We start from the raw sequence: 16,675 nt of genomic DNA, 5'->3' as shown, positions 1-16,675 counted from the left end.
TGAGTAATTTATTTTCCCTTAATGAAGGCACTTACTGCAATCAACTTTTCTCTTGACCCTCTCTTGTAGCACACCAATAAGTTCTTGCATGTCGTGTTTTCATTTTCTTTTTTTTTTAATTTAATTTTATTTATTTTTTTATTTAATCAGTGTAACAGAATTCATTGTTTATGCACCACACCCAGTGCTCCATGCAATAAGTGCCCTCCATAAAACCCACCACCTGGCTCCCCAAACCTCCCACTCCCTACCCCTTCAAAACCGTCAGATTGTTTTTCAGAGTCCATAGCCTCTCGTGATTCATCTCCCCTTCCAATTTCACTCAACTCCCTTCTCCCCTCCATCTCCCCATGTCCTCATGTTTTCATTTTCATTTGCCTCAAGATATTTTCTGATTCCCCTTTTGATTTCTTTGACCCATTGGTTGTTGGTGGACTTGTTTAATTTCCACATATTGGTGAATTTTTCCTTTTTCATCCTGTTTTTGGGTTTCTGGTTTCATATAATGTAGTGAGAAAAGATACTTGATATGATTTAAATCTTCTTAAATTTGTGAAGGCTGGCTTTGTGGCCCAATATGTGTTCTATCCTGAGGAATGTTTTGAGAGTGCTTGAGAAGAATGTAGATTCTTCTGGTGCTGTTGTACATTCTGTACATTCTGGTGCTGTTGAATATAGAATATTCTATATGTCTATTAGGTTCACTTTTTCCTATAGTGTTATCTGGGTCTGTTGTTTCCTTATTAGTTTTCTATCTGGATTATCCAATTTAGAAGGTGCAGTATCGAAGTTCCTAAATATTACTGTATTGTTCTCTGTTACTCCTTTGAGACTTCTTCATGCTTGTGTTGAATATTTAGTTGTTCCAATGCTGGGTGCATATATATTTGCAATTATTATGCCCTCTTGGCAAACTGACCCCTTTATCACTCTGTAGAGACATCTTTTGTCTCTTGTGTCTCATTTTGACTATTTTATGCAATATAACCGTAGCCATGCTTGCTCTCTTCTGGTTACCATTTGCATGGAATACTCCTTTTTTCATATCTTTCAAACTAGGTATGTTTTTGAAGTTAAAGTGGGTCTCTTATAGGCAGCACATAGTTGGATCTTGTTTCCTTTTGTTTTTCCTTTATGCATTCAGCCACCCTGTGTTTTTCATTTGGGGAATTTAGTCCATTTATGGTTAAAATAATTACTGACAGGTAAGGCCTTACCATTGACATTTTGTTATTTGTTTTGTCACTTTTTTTAGTCATTTTTCCCTTCCTCCTCTGTGATTTATTTTCTGTAAGAGTATATTTTAATTTCTTTTCCTTTATCTTTTGTGTATGTACTGTAGGTTTTTGTTTTGTGGTTTCTATGAGACATACATAAAACATTTTATAGCTGTAATAGTCTATGTTGGGCCAATAATAGCTTACCTTTGGATACAAAAACACTTTAGCTTCTCTTTCCCCCACATTTTACACTATTGGTGTCACACTTTACATCTTTTTTGTATTGTGCATCCATTAACAAATTTTTGTGACTCTAATTATTTTTAAACTTTTGTACTAGAGATAAAAGTGATTTATATATTACCATTAGAGTCTTCAGGTTTTTTTTTTTTTAATTTGGCTGTATGTCTGCCTTTACCAGTGAGTTTTATACTTTGATATGTTTTCATGTTGTCACTTGGTGTCCTTTCATCCCTTTAGCATTTCTTTCTTTTTTTAAGATTTTATTTATTTATTTGACAGATAGAGATCACAAGTAGGCAGAGAGGCAGGCAGAGAGAGAGGAAAAAGCAGGCTCCCTGCAGAGCAGAGAACCCAATGTGGGGCTCGATTCCAGGACCCTGGGATCATGACCCTAGCCGACAGCAGAGGCTTAACCCACTGAGCCACCCAGGTGCCCCTCCTTTAGCATTTCTTATAAGGCAAGTCTAGTGGTGATGAACTCCAGTTTTTGTTTGTCTGGGAATGTCTTTTATTTCTCCATCACTTGTGAAGGATGATTTTGCCAGGTCTATATTATTTGGCCATCGTTTTTAAATGGGTCCCCTCCTCAAGGGTAATGATAACAAGATTCTTGCCCTGAATAGGTACTCCATCTGGGTTAGTGCAATGAATAAATGAATGGGTTTTGGGCTCAACCAGCTCATGAAGATCCAGCCTTAAAATTCAGACTTCAGATACCAAGAAACTTTTTGCTTTTAGAGACCATCTCTAGACTGATGACTCCTTCACTGCAGTGGCTTCTGGCTCTCTACCCCAGACAGCTAGCAACAGGAGTGATTGGATTGGGGTTGTAAAAGTCACATTCCCTAATGAGAAACAACGTGGGGACTAGATCCAGGAAACCAGCCCAGTTGGTAACACCCTTGTAAAAAAGACTGATAAATAAATAAGCTAGCCATCCAGCTTTTCTTCTCCTCAGCAAATGAAATGAAGCAGCTGGCCTTGGAAAGAGGCCCTGTGCTTTGTTAACTGGAAACAGATTAGCCGACTCAATCGGCTGTCCGTTTTTTTCAGTCTGTGGCCTTGCAACAGTTTAAAAAGGGGAATTTTTGTTAAAACTTTCTCTGGCAAGGGCCAGGCAGCAAATGACACTAGCCTGGCCTGAATGTTTCACGCTGGTGGGTAAAAATACCTTTTTTTTTTTTTAGATTCTCGTCTTTAACTTTCCTGTGGGTCTTTGACAAAAACCTTAGGGAATTCTATAGAGCGCATGTTGTCAGTATTTTAATCAGCTTCAGCTGTCAAAACTCTTGTAACCCGCCTCTTCTATTTAAAATGTGTCTTCTAGGCATAAAATAATTAAAGGTGCAGGGCCATACAATAGGCTCAGAGCCATTGCAATGTGACAAAACCCTATGGATGAAAGGTATTATTTCAGGAAGTTTTAAATATAAATTTTGTTTTGTCAGAAGGCTGCAGGGCACACATTTTCTATACTGTCAAGCTTGATAGTAACAATATTTATATTTCAAATAAAAAGATTAAATTGCAGTCTTATGTGTTTCTGCTTTTCGTCATTTTTTTTTTTAACTAGTTTATCATAGCGCTGCTTTCTTGGTATGTCATCATACTTTTTTTTCTTTTTCTTTTTTTTTTTTTTTTTGCTGACAGTACTTTTATTTTATTGAAACGTTCTGCCTTTTACTGTCAATCTCAGAGTTGAAATAATGAAGGCAGACAGCCGTGCCACTCGGGTTTGGTTGCTTTACAAATGTCTTGTTTTACACCTTGTTGAAGGCTTTGTGAAGAAAATGCAAAACAACAAAACCAAACCAAATAACAAAAAACTGCTCAGGCCAATGTGTTTAGCGCATGTGTTGGATCATTTGAGCTCTTCACCTGGAGCCATGTACACGCGTTGGATCATTTGAGCTCTTCTGGAGCCACGTGCATGCATTTTTCATCTTGGTGTTGGAAAGCAAATGGTGGGCAGGAAGGGCCAATGAGCCCCAGGAAAGAGCCTGTGCTGTTTGCAGTGAATGGCTGGGCTGGCCACTTTGTGTCACATCTTGTTAGCTGTGGCAGCTCCAGTGTCTCCAAAGGGGCTGAGGCAGTTGGGGGAGTTTCCTGAGCTATGGGGGCTGATGAGTTTCTGGGCTGGCTCATTGTCAGCCCTTTAATATCACACTTGACAGAGCTGTTTGGGGGACAAAATGCAGCGTGAACATCTCTCACACCTTATGGACCAGAGCCAGTTGGCTGTTGGGAGCACTGGGCTCCCTTGTGTTGAGATTGAGGTACAGTCCTTAAACTTTCAGATGGCTGCTCACTCTTCTCACTTAGCAATTCGCTCGGTTGAGGTAATGTCAGCTGGTCCATCAGAACTCTTCTCCCCACCCCCCATAGTTTGCCTTTTATAGGTCAAGGAGGCCCAGTAGAAGTACCCTTATCTCTGAGATGACAAGTCACATAGGAACAGAAACTTCTCATTCTCTGCCTGTGGCAGACATCACTAATCAATCTCAGTGCTTTAACACTCAACCAGCTGCACCTCACAATCCCTTTCCACATAGTTCCAGGGCCTCAGTCACAACCAATCAGATGACAGGCCATGTTTGTGCCACCAGCTCCCTCTGTAGGGCATAGGGGCACCAGTCCAGGCACACGTGTCCCTAGCCATCTCTTGACTCAAGCAATGCTGTCACTTTAATGTTGCAGTTCACAGACCCAAACAAATCCCAATTTAACCATACTTCTGTTCACGAAGTCCTTTCATACCCTGATCTTACATGGTGGCTTGGAGCTCGCAAAAGCCCCAAAGTGAAAGCTGCCAAGCAGAGAGCCACCCCTGCCACATTCTATTGGTGAGGGAGAGAGATAGGAGTAGTCCAAATTCAGCATGGGAGGCAAGCTTCACTGGAGGCTGTCTTTGGAGTCTGGCTATCACAAGAGCACTCGCTATAATCTAGATGAAAGAATTTGCTCCTGTGAGAAGGATTTTCTATTTTATCACGTCAAAAGTGACTTTTTGCTTTTGAATTAAAACCTACACCCTTTAGTTTAACTCTCAAGGCCTCACACCGTCTAGCCTCCGTTTGTCAGGTGACAAGTCACCACGCTTTCCCAATATATGAAATTATGTCTGTGAAGTGCTTATTTTCTTCAATTTCCTCATCCCCATGTGATCCTCTAGCTATCCTGGATGATCCAGCCCCAGTGGTCCCCTACCGTCTGTAGCTAGCAGAGCCAGAATGAGTCATTATTTCCCCTGAGCTCTTATAGGACCGTGGAAGGGAGCTCCTCCAGAGGTGGAGGAGGAGGAGGAGAGAAAAGAGGAGGAAGAAGATTTATTTGTATGAATCACAGAGGGAAAGCCCAACAGTTTGAGCCAACGGCTGGATGGGCATAGATTATAAAAACATGGTTTTTAATGTGTCAGCACACACACACACACACACACACACACACACACTGAAGTTAAAATGACAGAAGCTGAGTCAGAACTTATTTTTTCCTGTCTAAACTGCACTGAAACCTGGAAACCTATTGATAATATCACACCACATAAAGTCATATTGCCATAATATTTTTCAGAAGATAAACACTATCTGTCATATGCATGTCACGTGTTAGCCTGTCATGGAAAGGCAAACATAGTTTTGGTTAAATTTGAGTCATTCACTGTACTAGGCAGGTTAGATGCCTATCTCCTTTACTCTTATGTCTTCAGATATTCGGCGATGAAGAACAGCTTAAGCAAAAGTGAAGACAGTTAAAAATGAAAAAAAAAAAAAAGCAACAAGATACAGAGTGGGGTCTTGTGGAAGCCAAGGAGAGGAAGTGTAAGCAAACCTCACTAGCAATGGGAACATTGTCCACAGAAATAAGAAGTCCCTTCTCCGGTCCTATCAGCTTTTGTGACTAATTCTATACAGTTTCTTGCCTTGCTCTCGCCCTCTCTTTCACTTACTGTAAACCAGGTTTCTTCATATCTGTGTGCGATCCAAACTAGCCACCCCAAGTGACCTTCATGCTCTCCACAGGCACATCTGAAGACCCGGTGTTTTTATGTCAAGGGGGGCGGAATCTGATTGATCCCACCAGCCAAGCATTTCTGAGAAAAGTGATCACTTTTGGTTCAAACAGACATGTCTACTGTGTTGGGGAGTGGGGACTTCACTTTCTACCCAGTGGTTTTAGAAGCTCTGTCATGTATGTTGTGGGGGAGATGTTCTCAGATAACGTCTTGGGAGGTAGTTGGGAAGAGATCTGATAATGCTTATTAAGACATAATTCTTATCTTGTAGACAAGAAAATGGAATTTCGGAAACTTAGTTTTTGGAGAGACAGACTCTTTGTCATTTAACAGGGAGGCTATCTTTGTGGACCACACGTAGTAACTCCTTCAGCCCAAGTTTGGAATAATCTGGTCAGCTCCAAATACCAGCCTTTCTGACTGTCTTTTTTCCTTTTCTTTCTTTGTGTGCGTGTGTGTGTGTGTGTGTGTGTGTGTGGTGTGTGTGTATGTCTGCATGTGCACACATGCGTGCCTTTCTTTCTTAATCACAGAGGGGACCATCATTATGACACAGACCATAGCCTATTTACTTCGGGTTGACAGGTCAATGGCATGTCTAGTAAGTAACAAAAGAAAAGGCACTCCCTAAAAATGCTGGAGGGGATATGGTTAACCTCCAGTTTTGTGAGCAGAAATCTGTAAGGATAGAGTCACTGGGAAAAAAAGTAATTTTTTTTTTTGAATAGGTGATTGATAGCTTTTGAATAGGTAGTAGACCTGAAATTACTGGCAAAGGAGAGTTTCATTATCAAGAGCCAGAAGAGTCATTCTTGGTTTAAACAATAATGTGTCACAGGGTGGTTTTTAAAGTTTTACTTCATTTAGAAAACGTATGACAGAGCCCATTCTAGTTCACCTAAGTCTATCAAATAACTTAAATCTTCAATGAGAAACTTAAATAGTGTCTATTGTAAAACAAAAAGAAAGAAAAACCAAGAAAAAAACAAAACAAAACAAAGCAAAACCAATACTCTAATTGTGTGAGAACATGGAATAGAGATTTATCATGGATCTAACCCATTTTCAAAAAAAAAAAAAAAAAAGTAACAGGAAACCCTGAAGCAGAGAGAAGATGGGATTGTGTCAAAAGCTATAACCAAACCATTTAAAAGCAACAGAAAAAGACATAACACATCCTAGCAAGCAGGTTAATATAGGCTCTCTCTACTCAACTACCTATAGAAAGCCTGGTCTTGAATACTTATCCATTTGCACATAATCCCTAAAGCAGTTTCCCAGGACCTGCTAAAAAGGGGAGACATTCTGAGTTCAATTTTTCCTGAATAAACATAAACACTGCACAAGCTCCAGCAAAGAGGCAGCCCTCTGCCTGAAGTCAGGCTTACAGGAAGAATATATCTATTGGGGCACATAGGACAAATAACACCTAAAATGTGGGGAATTGCTGTCGAAAGGGCAGGGATTCAGTCCTTTTGGGGGGGAAGAGACTCAACAGGGAAGAATGAATTGGGAACAATATGCTCATATCCAAGTCTGCCATGAATTGTTATTGACAATACCAGCAAATTAATCAGGAAGCTTGCTGGTTTCGTGATAAGGAAGCTGTCACTTTTCCTGCTGAGATTGACAAGCCTCATGCCATCAGTAGAATTGATGTCTGTTCAATAATATTCAGATCTGTCCTAGAATCTGTGAAAGAACATCTGATAGTTACTTTAGACTTAAAAGTGAAATGCTGGAGAGGAGCACGTCCAGATGGACACAGATGTTCTTAGACAAAATATGATTTAAAAAAAATATTCAAAGCTGTTTAACAGATGCCATGTTCAGCAAAGGAATGAATGGTTCATGGCACACATGTTGGTTTTGGAGTAAAGAATTTTGTATCCAGTGCAATGGCTGTTGCTTCATTGCCATTGTTCTTAGGGCAACAATGGTGGAGATCACTTTTGGTAATAGTAGATGGTTATTGAGCTGTTGCTAGATGACAGCTTGACCAACATGCCTCTCTTACTCCAAACCCTGACATCATCAGATAGCCATTACCCACATTCTGCAGATGAGAACCCTGAGGTCTAGAGACACTGTGCCCTTTGTCCAAGGTCGCATAATCAGAAAGTGGTGGAGCGCTAACTGGAATCCAGTCTTGCTGCAAGTAGATGTCTTGCATTTAAAATGCACAGGATGAGAACCTGAGCTTCAGTTCCACTCAAGACATATTTAATTTGTGCCTGTTCTTCCTTGGTTAGATCCAGGGAACACAGAAGGACAGTCTCCACCTTAGGAATCATAGGATTTCAGGTTCATGATTTTAACTGAAACTCAGCACTGCCCTGGACTTAGGCTCAGAGAGTTGATGCCTAATTCCTATTTCATGAGCTTGAAGTCCTTGCCCGAGCTGTACTTAGAGAACCATCCCAAACTCCACGACCTGCTGCCGTGACTCTGTCTCATGGAGGTGAAAGTAAGAAAATGAAATTTAGTGGCTTAATTGATCTGATGAACAACACAAACCCATTTTTATTCTTTACTCCTTACTTTCTTTAGGAAATTAAATGAAGTGACACACACAAAGTATCTAGGGCGTGTTTAATTATTGGTAACCGTCACTATTATGACCTCGTGCTTAGACTCTTAGTACTTTTCAGCCTCTCTCATTCCCAGAAGAAAGCACTTGAGTTTCCATTTGGAGTATCCTTTGCATACGAAGGGCACAGAACTTGATTAAACAGTGGTTAAGATTTATTTAACAAAATAGTTTTCCACCCAGAAAGGCCCAGTCAGTCCCATGAAGCAAACGACTCTTAAATTGGTCTCTATGGAGTTGGATGGCAAGATCTGTTACATCCCTGCCAGCTTCCTAGCACCCACCAAGGGGAAAACCTTCCCCCAGTCCTCCCAGATCTCTCTCTTCAGAGGAAAGGAGTTTAAGTCAAGGATGGAATGGACCCTCAAGCCAGGGGTCAGGGAAGCACCCCAGCAGAGGAGCCAGTCTGTTGTGGACATTCTTGGTGAATTATCCAGGATCCAATATACCTCCTGCCAATAGGAAACTTATTTTTTTTTTAGATTTTTTTATTTATGTTTTATATTTGTCATCTTTGTTAATTGGGCCATGTGCCTCAGAGGGAAGTTACTCCATCCATAGCATCAGATGTGAGCTGGGTTAGCTGAAGAAAATTATCTCCTCTGTCAGTGATTGTTCCATGAAGGGTGTAGTATCCCACTGGGCCAATGGATACAAGAAGCAGTTTTCTGGAAGATTCCTCACTCTTCTGGGAGAAATTTCTGTAACTATGATGTGCAATATGATAGCCACCAGCCACATGTGGTTACTGAGAACCTGACATAAGCTGAGTCCAAATAGATATCAGATCTCTAAGACTTAGTATGAAAAAGAGAATGCAAAATCTCTTATTGATATTTTTACTATTGACTTCACATTGAAAGCTGATATTTTACATATATTGGGTTAAAGAAAATATATTTTGATAAATTTAATTTCACCTGTTTCTTTTTACTCTTTTTTTAAAATGCATTTTTTAAAATATAAAATATTTTATTTGAAAAATATTTAGGTTGTAAAGTTGGTTTTTTTTTAATTTATTTTTTATTTATTTTCAGCATAACAGTATTCATTATTTTTGCACCACACCCACTGCTCCATGCAATCCGTGCCCTCTCTAATACCCACCACCTGGTACCCTGACCTTCTACCCCCCGCCCCTTCAAAACCCTCAGATTGTTTTTCAGAGTCCATAGTCTCTCATGGTTCACCTCCCCTTCCAATTTCCCCCAACTTCCTTCTCCTCTCCATCTCCCCTTGTCCTCCATGCTATTTGTTATGCTCCACAAGTAAGTGAAACCATATGATAATTGACTCTCTCTGCTCGACTTATTTCACTCAGCATAATCTCTTCCAGTCCCGTCCATGTTGCTATAAAAGTTGGGTATTCGTCCTTTCTGATGGAGGCATCATACTCCGTAGTGTATATGGACCACATCTTCCTTATCCATTCGTCTGTTGAAGGGCATCTTGGTTCTTTCCACAGTTTGGCGACTGTGGCCATTGCTGCTAAAAATGCATTTTTTAAATTCAAGTATAATTAATATAGAGTTATATTACTTTCTGGTGTACAATATAATGATTCAACAATTCTATACTTTACTCAGCGATCATCATGATAAGTGCACTCTTTAATTCCCCTCCCTGATTTCCTCCATCCCCCCACCCACCTCCCCTCTGGCAACCATTAGTGTGTTCTCTAGAGTTAAGAGTCTGTTCTTTTTGTGTGTGTTTGTCCCTTTTCTCTTTGTTCATTTGTTTTATATCTTAAATTTCACTCATGAGTGAAATCATATGGTATTTTACTTTCTCTGACTGACTTATTTCACTCAGCATTATACCCTCTAGATCCATCCATGTTGTTGCAAATGGCAAGATTTCATTCTTTTTATCACTAAGTAATATTCCATTGTGTGTGTGTGTATATCACATCTTCTTTATCCTTTCATCACCCAATGGATACTCAGGCTGCTTCTGTATCTTGGCTTTTGTAAATAATGCTGCAATAAACATAGAGGTGCATATATCTTTTCAAATTAGTGTTTTTGTTTCCGTTAGGTAAATACCTAGTAGGTGGAATTACTGGATCTTTTTATGTTTTTAATGTGACCATTAGACAATTTTAAATTAGAAATATGACTTGCTTTCTACTGGAAAGAGCTACTTTAAAGTGACTGCCTTTAGTCTTCTGGACATTGTTATATGCAGATGGGCCAGGAAGTGTTATAGCCATGTAGCTTATAGGTATAGTCAACACAGGGAAAGGGTCAGAGTGAGGACAGAGCCGGAACATGCGGTTCAAAGAATCTCTGTGTTTCTAGTTATGTGACCTACTGGATATCTTTAGTGTTCAAGCAAATTTAAGATGAGGTTTCCTCTTACTTGCTATTGAAATAATTTAAACTTGTACATGGCTCTGAAATCTTACTTCCAGAGAGTGTTGGGAAGGAGGTACTCTGAGGGGTGGCTGTTTAGACCAGAATGAGACGAGAAAGCCTTAATCTCCCAAGTCTGGTGACCAAGCTCTGAAGGAGCTGGGCAGGCCACCTCTCCGAGATGGGATATGAAAATATTTCCAAAAAGTTGAACTGTCAGTGATGTCTTAGAGGTGGAAGAACATTTAAGAGGATCAGCTCCAGGAGTGGGACTGTGGGTCAAATACACATTGCCTCCTGGCCTTCCACACCTCTCCAGCAACACTAGAAGGAGAAGAGGAGGCTTAGTCAACCTGGACAGGCAGAACCATTGTTCTGGTTGCTTCCCTTGGCCCCTGCAAGACAGTGTACACACTGCAAGACTTCTATACCCTGCTTCCTCCCTGTAGGTCATCTGGAGGTGTGGCAGTGTCCTTCAACCTGAGATCACAGTTCCTGTCAGGTGGTCCTCTCCTTCCAGCTACCGTACCTCTCCATTTCTCCCTTGTCCAGTCAGGTCGAGCAGTAGCCATGGTTCCCTCTTGCTACTAGCCCCACAATTCTAAACTTGATGGTTTACTTATACTTGCCCATACCATTTACCAGGAGTCTTTATTAAATTCTCTGCCATTGATCCAGGTTGACTGTGGTACCTTTTTCTTTAGGGACTCTGATACCACAGTGCTTCTGTGTCTCCCATGATTTTCTTTGACCCGGTTATGGAACAAGTTTAGTAAGGTCATGGACTACCAGATTCCAGTATGGAGAGTGTCCAGTGATCAGAGAGTAATGGTGTGACTGGTGGACTAGGGCAGGAAGGTGAAAGGAGTTGGCTTAAGGGATGAGGCACATGAGGCAGGAAGAGAGACCCTCCCAGCTGATAGTGACTTGGTTTTGACTGTTGATGTGGAAAGCCAGGAGTGCAGGTCAGAATGTCCTAATCTTCCCTCTTGACTTGTGACCTACAAGGTCATCTGTAAATCACACTCGTATTGGGCCTTTTTAGGATACACATACTGTTTCTAGAACCCAGTTCCAAAGATTCCACATATAAGGGGTGTTCATTTTGAATGAACTTTCCAGAAACACTATGAAAACTAAGCTGATAGAGCTATGGAGCATGTTTTGATTCTATGACTCAGGTGGGTGGCCATGTGATATGGTCTGAGTCAGCCCAGAGCAAAACTGAAAGGTTAGAGAAATTCGACTCAGACATTCTTACATCTTCCTTCCACTGGTTTTTTTTTTTTCTTTTTTCTCATCTTTCACTTCTCAAACTTCCTAAACCTTGGGGTCTATTGGCTCAGTATTTTTCAAACACCAGTCATCTCTTTGTATGCTACTTCAAGATTTTTGGCAAATAATCACAGCCGATATTGATTTATTCAGTATTTTCTTAAACTGACTCACTCTTTTTTTTTAACTGTAACTGCCTTGTCCTAGGCATTGACATGTGCAGAACTGCAGATTTGATCAGAGTTGTAATATTCTTTTTATACATACACATGGATGCCTAATCATGATAGTCAAAAAATCATATGCCAGTTAAACCATCCCAGGGACCACCAGATCTATGGTTCCCCAGCTCAGGAAACATGAAATGTCTGACAGATTCTGGAATAGTGCCGATGATGGGACCATCTATGTCGGTGCTATGCAGTACAGCAGGCAGTAGTCACGTGACAACCGAGTACTTGATGTGTGGTAAATGTGACTATGAAACTGAATTTTTAGTTTGTTTAGTGAATTAATTAAATGAATATAAGCTTAAATTTGAATAGCCACATGTGGTGAGTGGCTGCCATATTGGACAGCAAAACTCTAGGGTGTCTGCACTTAAAAATAAATCGTGGCAGAAGGGATGAACCTTGGGCTAGATACTGTATAAGCAGTTTGCATATTTTTTCCCTTTATGTGTTCCTAAGAAGCCCGTGCAGGAGGTATTACCACATTCAGGCAGTCGGCACAAGTCAACGATGGGAGGATTTTCCATTGCACTCCTTAAATACATAAACAATGAAGCCGTCCTCTGTTATTTACAGAAAGAGAGAGAGAGAGAGAGACCTGTAAGTGAGCAAATTGTCAAGTCCCAGCCACATTCAAGATTTAAAAGGTTGACATTCCTTTTTTCTTTCTCTCCTTTTTTTTTTTAAGCATCCAGCCCTCCTCATTAACCAGATATCTTTATTCTCTAAATATTTACCACCCAAATGAAATTTACAGTTTAATTTGCTGTATAAAATCATTTATTGACTGATAAACCTCATTACTAAGCTCTCGCACAGCCCCTGGTACTCCCGACAGTTTTAATTCTTGTAACAGCAGGTTCCTGCGAGAGAAAAACAATCCTGTCAAATGAACTGCGGGGGTCTAAATTATTCAAATACACTAAATCCATGCAGAACCCTTTCCCCTGCTCATAATTTTTCTTTTGGAGCCAACAATTAACTGGCAATATTCTAACTCGAACAATGACAGCCATTCTCACAGAATTCTGGGAACAGGGAACATCCCACCTTCCCACGTGTCCTTCTGCTCCTGGGGGCACCAGAAGAGTGGCCTGTGCAGAAGCCTCTGTGGAAAGGGGAGGTGTTCTCTACCCAAAGGCCTCATCTCTTCAGAGCACATCATTCTCTCTGTGTCTCTCTCCTGTCCCCAGGTCAGAGACTGTATTTTGGGTATCAAGGGGTGGGGGTGTGTGTGTCTGTGACAGTGTTTCTAGCATTTATACCAGATGAGCACCAGTCTGCAATTAGTTAATTGCACATGCGTCTTTCCGCCTATGGGGGGAAAAGTTACTCCAGTTTCCTACCTGCAAATGCAACTAAACTAATTATTGAGCTGCTGATTCAGAAGCCAGGCCCATCTAATTGAGCCTGCAAAACAGAAAAACAAAACAAAACAAAAAAAACCCAACCCTCTGAAAATGGTAGTAGCTCAGAACAACAAATAGCAAGAATCCATCTTGCATTTGAGAAGGAAAATCTTTTTTGCCGTGTTGGACATTAGTCATGTTCTGCACAGTGAATGGCCTTGAATATCAGTGGATGCTGTTTTTTGTCTAATTTCTCATAGCTTGTGGCCCCCTTACAGTGACGGATCCCTTGGCATGATGCCCAATGTCAAAGTTCTTAAACAGAAAAGGATTATTTTTTAAATGTTGATCTTCACAGTTCAACCATACATTTAGTCTTTTTTTTTTTAAGATTTTTATTTATTTATTTGACAGACAGAGATTACAAGTAGGCAGAGAGAGAGGAGGAAGCAGGGTCCCCGCCGAGCAGAGAGCCTGATGTGGGGCTTGATCCCAGGACCCTGGGATCATGACCTGAGCCGAAGGCAGAGGCTTTAACCCACCAAGCCACCCAGGCACCCCTGCATTTAGTCTTTTATTAAATATTTATTCAGTGTCAACTCTCTGCCAAGCTTGTAGTACTAGGAAGCATCGTGGTGCTGGATATGGAAGGAGAAGCAGAAGAATGACACTTAGCCAAAATGGTGCTTAGTCTTTGCCCTCTAGCTCAGGGCTGATGTGAATCTGTGAACCAGAAAAACCTCAGAGGTTATTTAAAATGCAGATTAATTGGACTCACCTCACACACAGTAAATCAGAATTACTAAGATGATAGAGCCCAGGAATCTGCATTCTTTCATGCTTCCCCAGGAGATTCTCTTTCTTTCTTTCTTTCTTTTTTAAAGATCTTATTTATTTACTGTCAGCAAGATAGAACACAAGCAGGGGGAGCAGCAGGCAGGCAGAGGGAGAAGCAGGTAGTGGGAGAAGCAGGCTCCCTGCAGAGCAGGCAGCCCGACTCGGGACTCACTCCCAAAGACTCTGGAATCATGACCAGAGCCAAAGGCAGATGGTTAACCAACTGAGCCACCCAGGCATCCCTCCCCTGGTGATTCTTGAGTATTTTGAGGTTTCCAAGTGTTAACTTGCCACTTACCCCTGAAAGCATCAGGCATCATTCATGGATGATCATGAAATAAATGTCAGCATCAATGGTGCAGATAACAAACCTGGAAAATATCAGTGAGGGGCATATCCAGGGTCTGCATTGAGAGCTGGCTTAGAGCTACAGAGGTGGGGTAGCATGTGGAGGTGTGTTTGCAAGACTGCAAAGGCAAACTGTCATTGTAACAGTGGTCTTTGTTGTGTGTTTACTGTTGTTATTTTCTTCATGGCTTCATTTGTTGACTGTATTAAACCTTTAGCTTCAGAATGATTTTAACTTTGGAAGAGTCCCACGAAGAGAGTACGGGGAGTCTCTGTGTACCTCACACCTAGTTTCCCCTAGTAGTAACATCTTAAGTTAGTGTGGTACTACCTGGGTATTGGTCACAATTCCCGAACCAATACTGATGCATTATTATTCACTAATCTCCACATTTGAACCTAATTTCTATAGTTTTCTACTTAATCTCCTGTTCCCATCCAGAATTCCACATTACACTTGATCATCATGTCTCTTTAGGCTCCTCCTGGCTGTTACAGTTTTTCAGATTCTGTTTTTTATGACCTCGAAGGTTTGGAGGTATGTCCTTCAAATATTTTGTCGCATGACCCTCAACTGGGATTTGACTAATGTTTTTTCTCATGATTGCACTGTATTAAACTGTGGGTTTGGGGGGGGAAGGAGCCAGAAGTAAAGCACTACTTTCATCACGTCACATCCTATGAAAAGTATATGGTATCCATAGGTCTTATCCTTGTTGATGTTGACCCCGATTACCTGGCTGAGTATGTCTGTGAGGCTTCCCAGTGTAAATTTACTTTCTCCCTCCCTTCCCACACTGTACCCTTTAGAAGGAGGTCACCGTGTGCAGCCCAGACTTAAGCAGTGGGAAATATTCTCCACTTCCTTGAGCATGAGTATACACATAAATTATTTCAAGTCCTTGATATGGGAGATTTGTATATTCTCCCTTATTAATTCATTTACTCACTCATTCATGGATTTACTTAAACATTTATTATGTCAGTATAAACTTATGGATACTTATGTTATACTGTGCGTTTTAACCCTGAATACTACATTATTTTTCTCACTCAAGTTGTTCCAGGTGTAGTTATTGGGAGCCCTGAAAGTTGGTTTCTGGGCTCCTCTGGAACACATATGCACAAAGTTTTGTCTTTTAAGAACTTCCTTAACTTCTGGCACTAGAAGATGCTCAAGGTTAATCTTGTATATTCCCTGTCCCAATCCTAGAATCAGCCATTTCTCCAAGGAGCCTTGGTCTCTTTTATCAGAGAATGGTATTTAGAAACCAAGATCTGGATGTTGTATGTGCTCATTACTATTGGGGTATTATTGCTTCTAGGCCCTCCCAGAACTAGACAAAACTAGGAAATAGATACATTTATGTTAATATATCTCTGTATACATACCTACCTCCATCTATATATGTACCTGTGTCTGTATCTATATATCCATAACTATATACCTACAGTTAACATCTATTTATGTCTGTATGAAACTAAACATGAGTTCATACTGATGTCTTTAATTCTAATCCATTACCATGGGGATTATTCTGGCCTTACCCTCTTGCTAACCAATAGTGAGACACTTGGCTTTCACCATCTGCCACCAATTTATTTATTTGTTTAACCTCAGTTGGATATATATTAGTTTCAGAATTAACCTGAACCCTAACAGGGGCCTTGTCTTTATGTAATGTTCTTTTACCACCAAAGCAATGTCTGTTACCTGCAGCATACTTTGGGGCACTCTGGCTTGAAGAAACTCCTTTCTAGGACTACTGCCCTGGGGACACAGTGAGTGCCCTGGGCTATGTTTCTTTTCTTGGTCTGTCCTTCCAGTTCATAGTTTAGCTCCCATAAGCAGCCACTCCAGAGATTGCCCAAGATATTTATGTTATAATATAGGTTTGAACCCAAAACTATGTTACTTATTTTTTCTTGTTCAAATTGTTCCATCTGTAGTTATTGGGAGCTATTTCAGTTGGTTTCTGTGTTCCTCTGAGATATCCACATAGTTTTGTCTTTTGAGCACTCTGCCACTGCCTTTCTGGGTCATAGTTGAGTTACTAATGTCCATCCAAGAAACACTTTCTGAGAGCATGCACTGTATACCTAGGTCTGTGCTAAAGATAAGGATATGGAAATTAATGTAACAGGGTCCTGTTTCTGAGAGCTCTTTTTTTGAATGGTGAAGGAGGGGGCTTGGCCCTTGTTCTACTTTGCCAT

The 16,675-nt window shown here is 40.7% G+C and overlaps 1 long non-coding RNA gene across 1 annotated transcript in view; it reads left to right on the top strand.

Moving 5' to 3' along the window:
• Window positions 1-16,675, top strand: part of LOC101678152 — a 365,866-nt gene that overhangs the window by 333,894 nt on the left and 15,297 nt on the right. The gene's annotated exons all lie outside the window — the stretch shown is intronic.

The sequence above is a fragment of the Mustela putorius genome, unplaced genomic scaffold (genome assembly GCF_011764305.1).
Source record: "Mustela putorius furo isolate JIRA1106 unplaced genomic scaffold, ASM1176430v1.1 tig00000174_pilon_pilon_pilon, whole genome shotgun sequence".
NCBI lineage: Eukaryota > Metazoa > Chordata > Mammalia > Carnivora > Mustelidae > Mustela > Mustela putorius.
The sequence above is the reverse complement of the archived record's forward strand: the minus strand, read 5'-3'. Positions and strand labels throughout refer to the sequence as shown.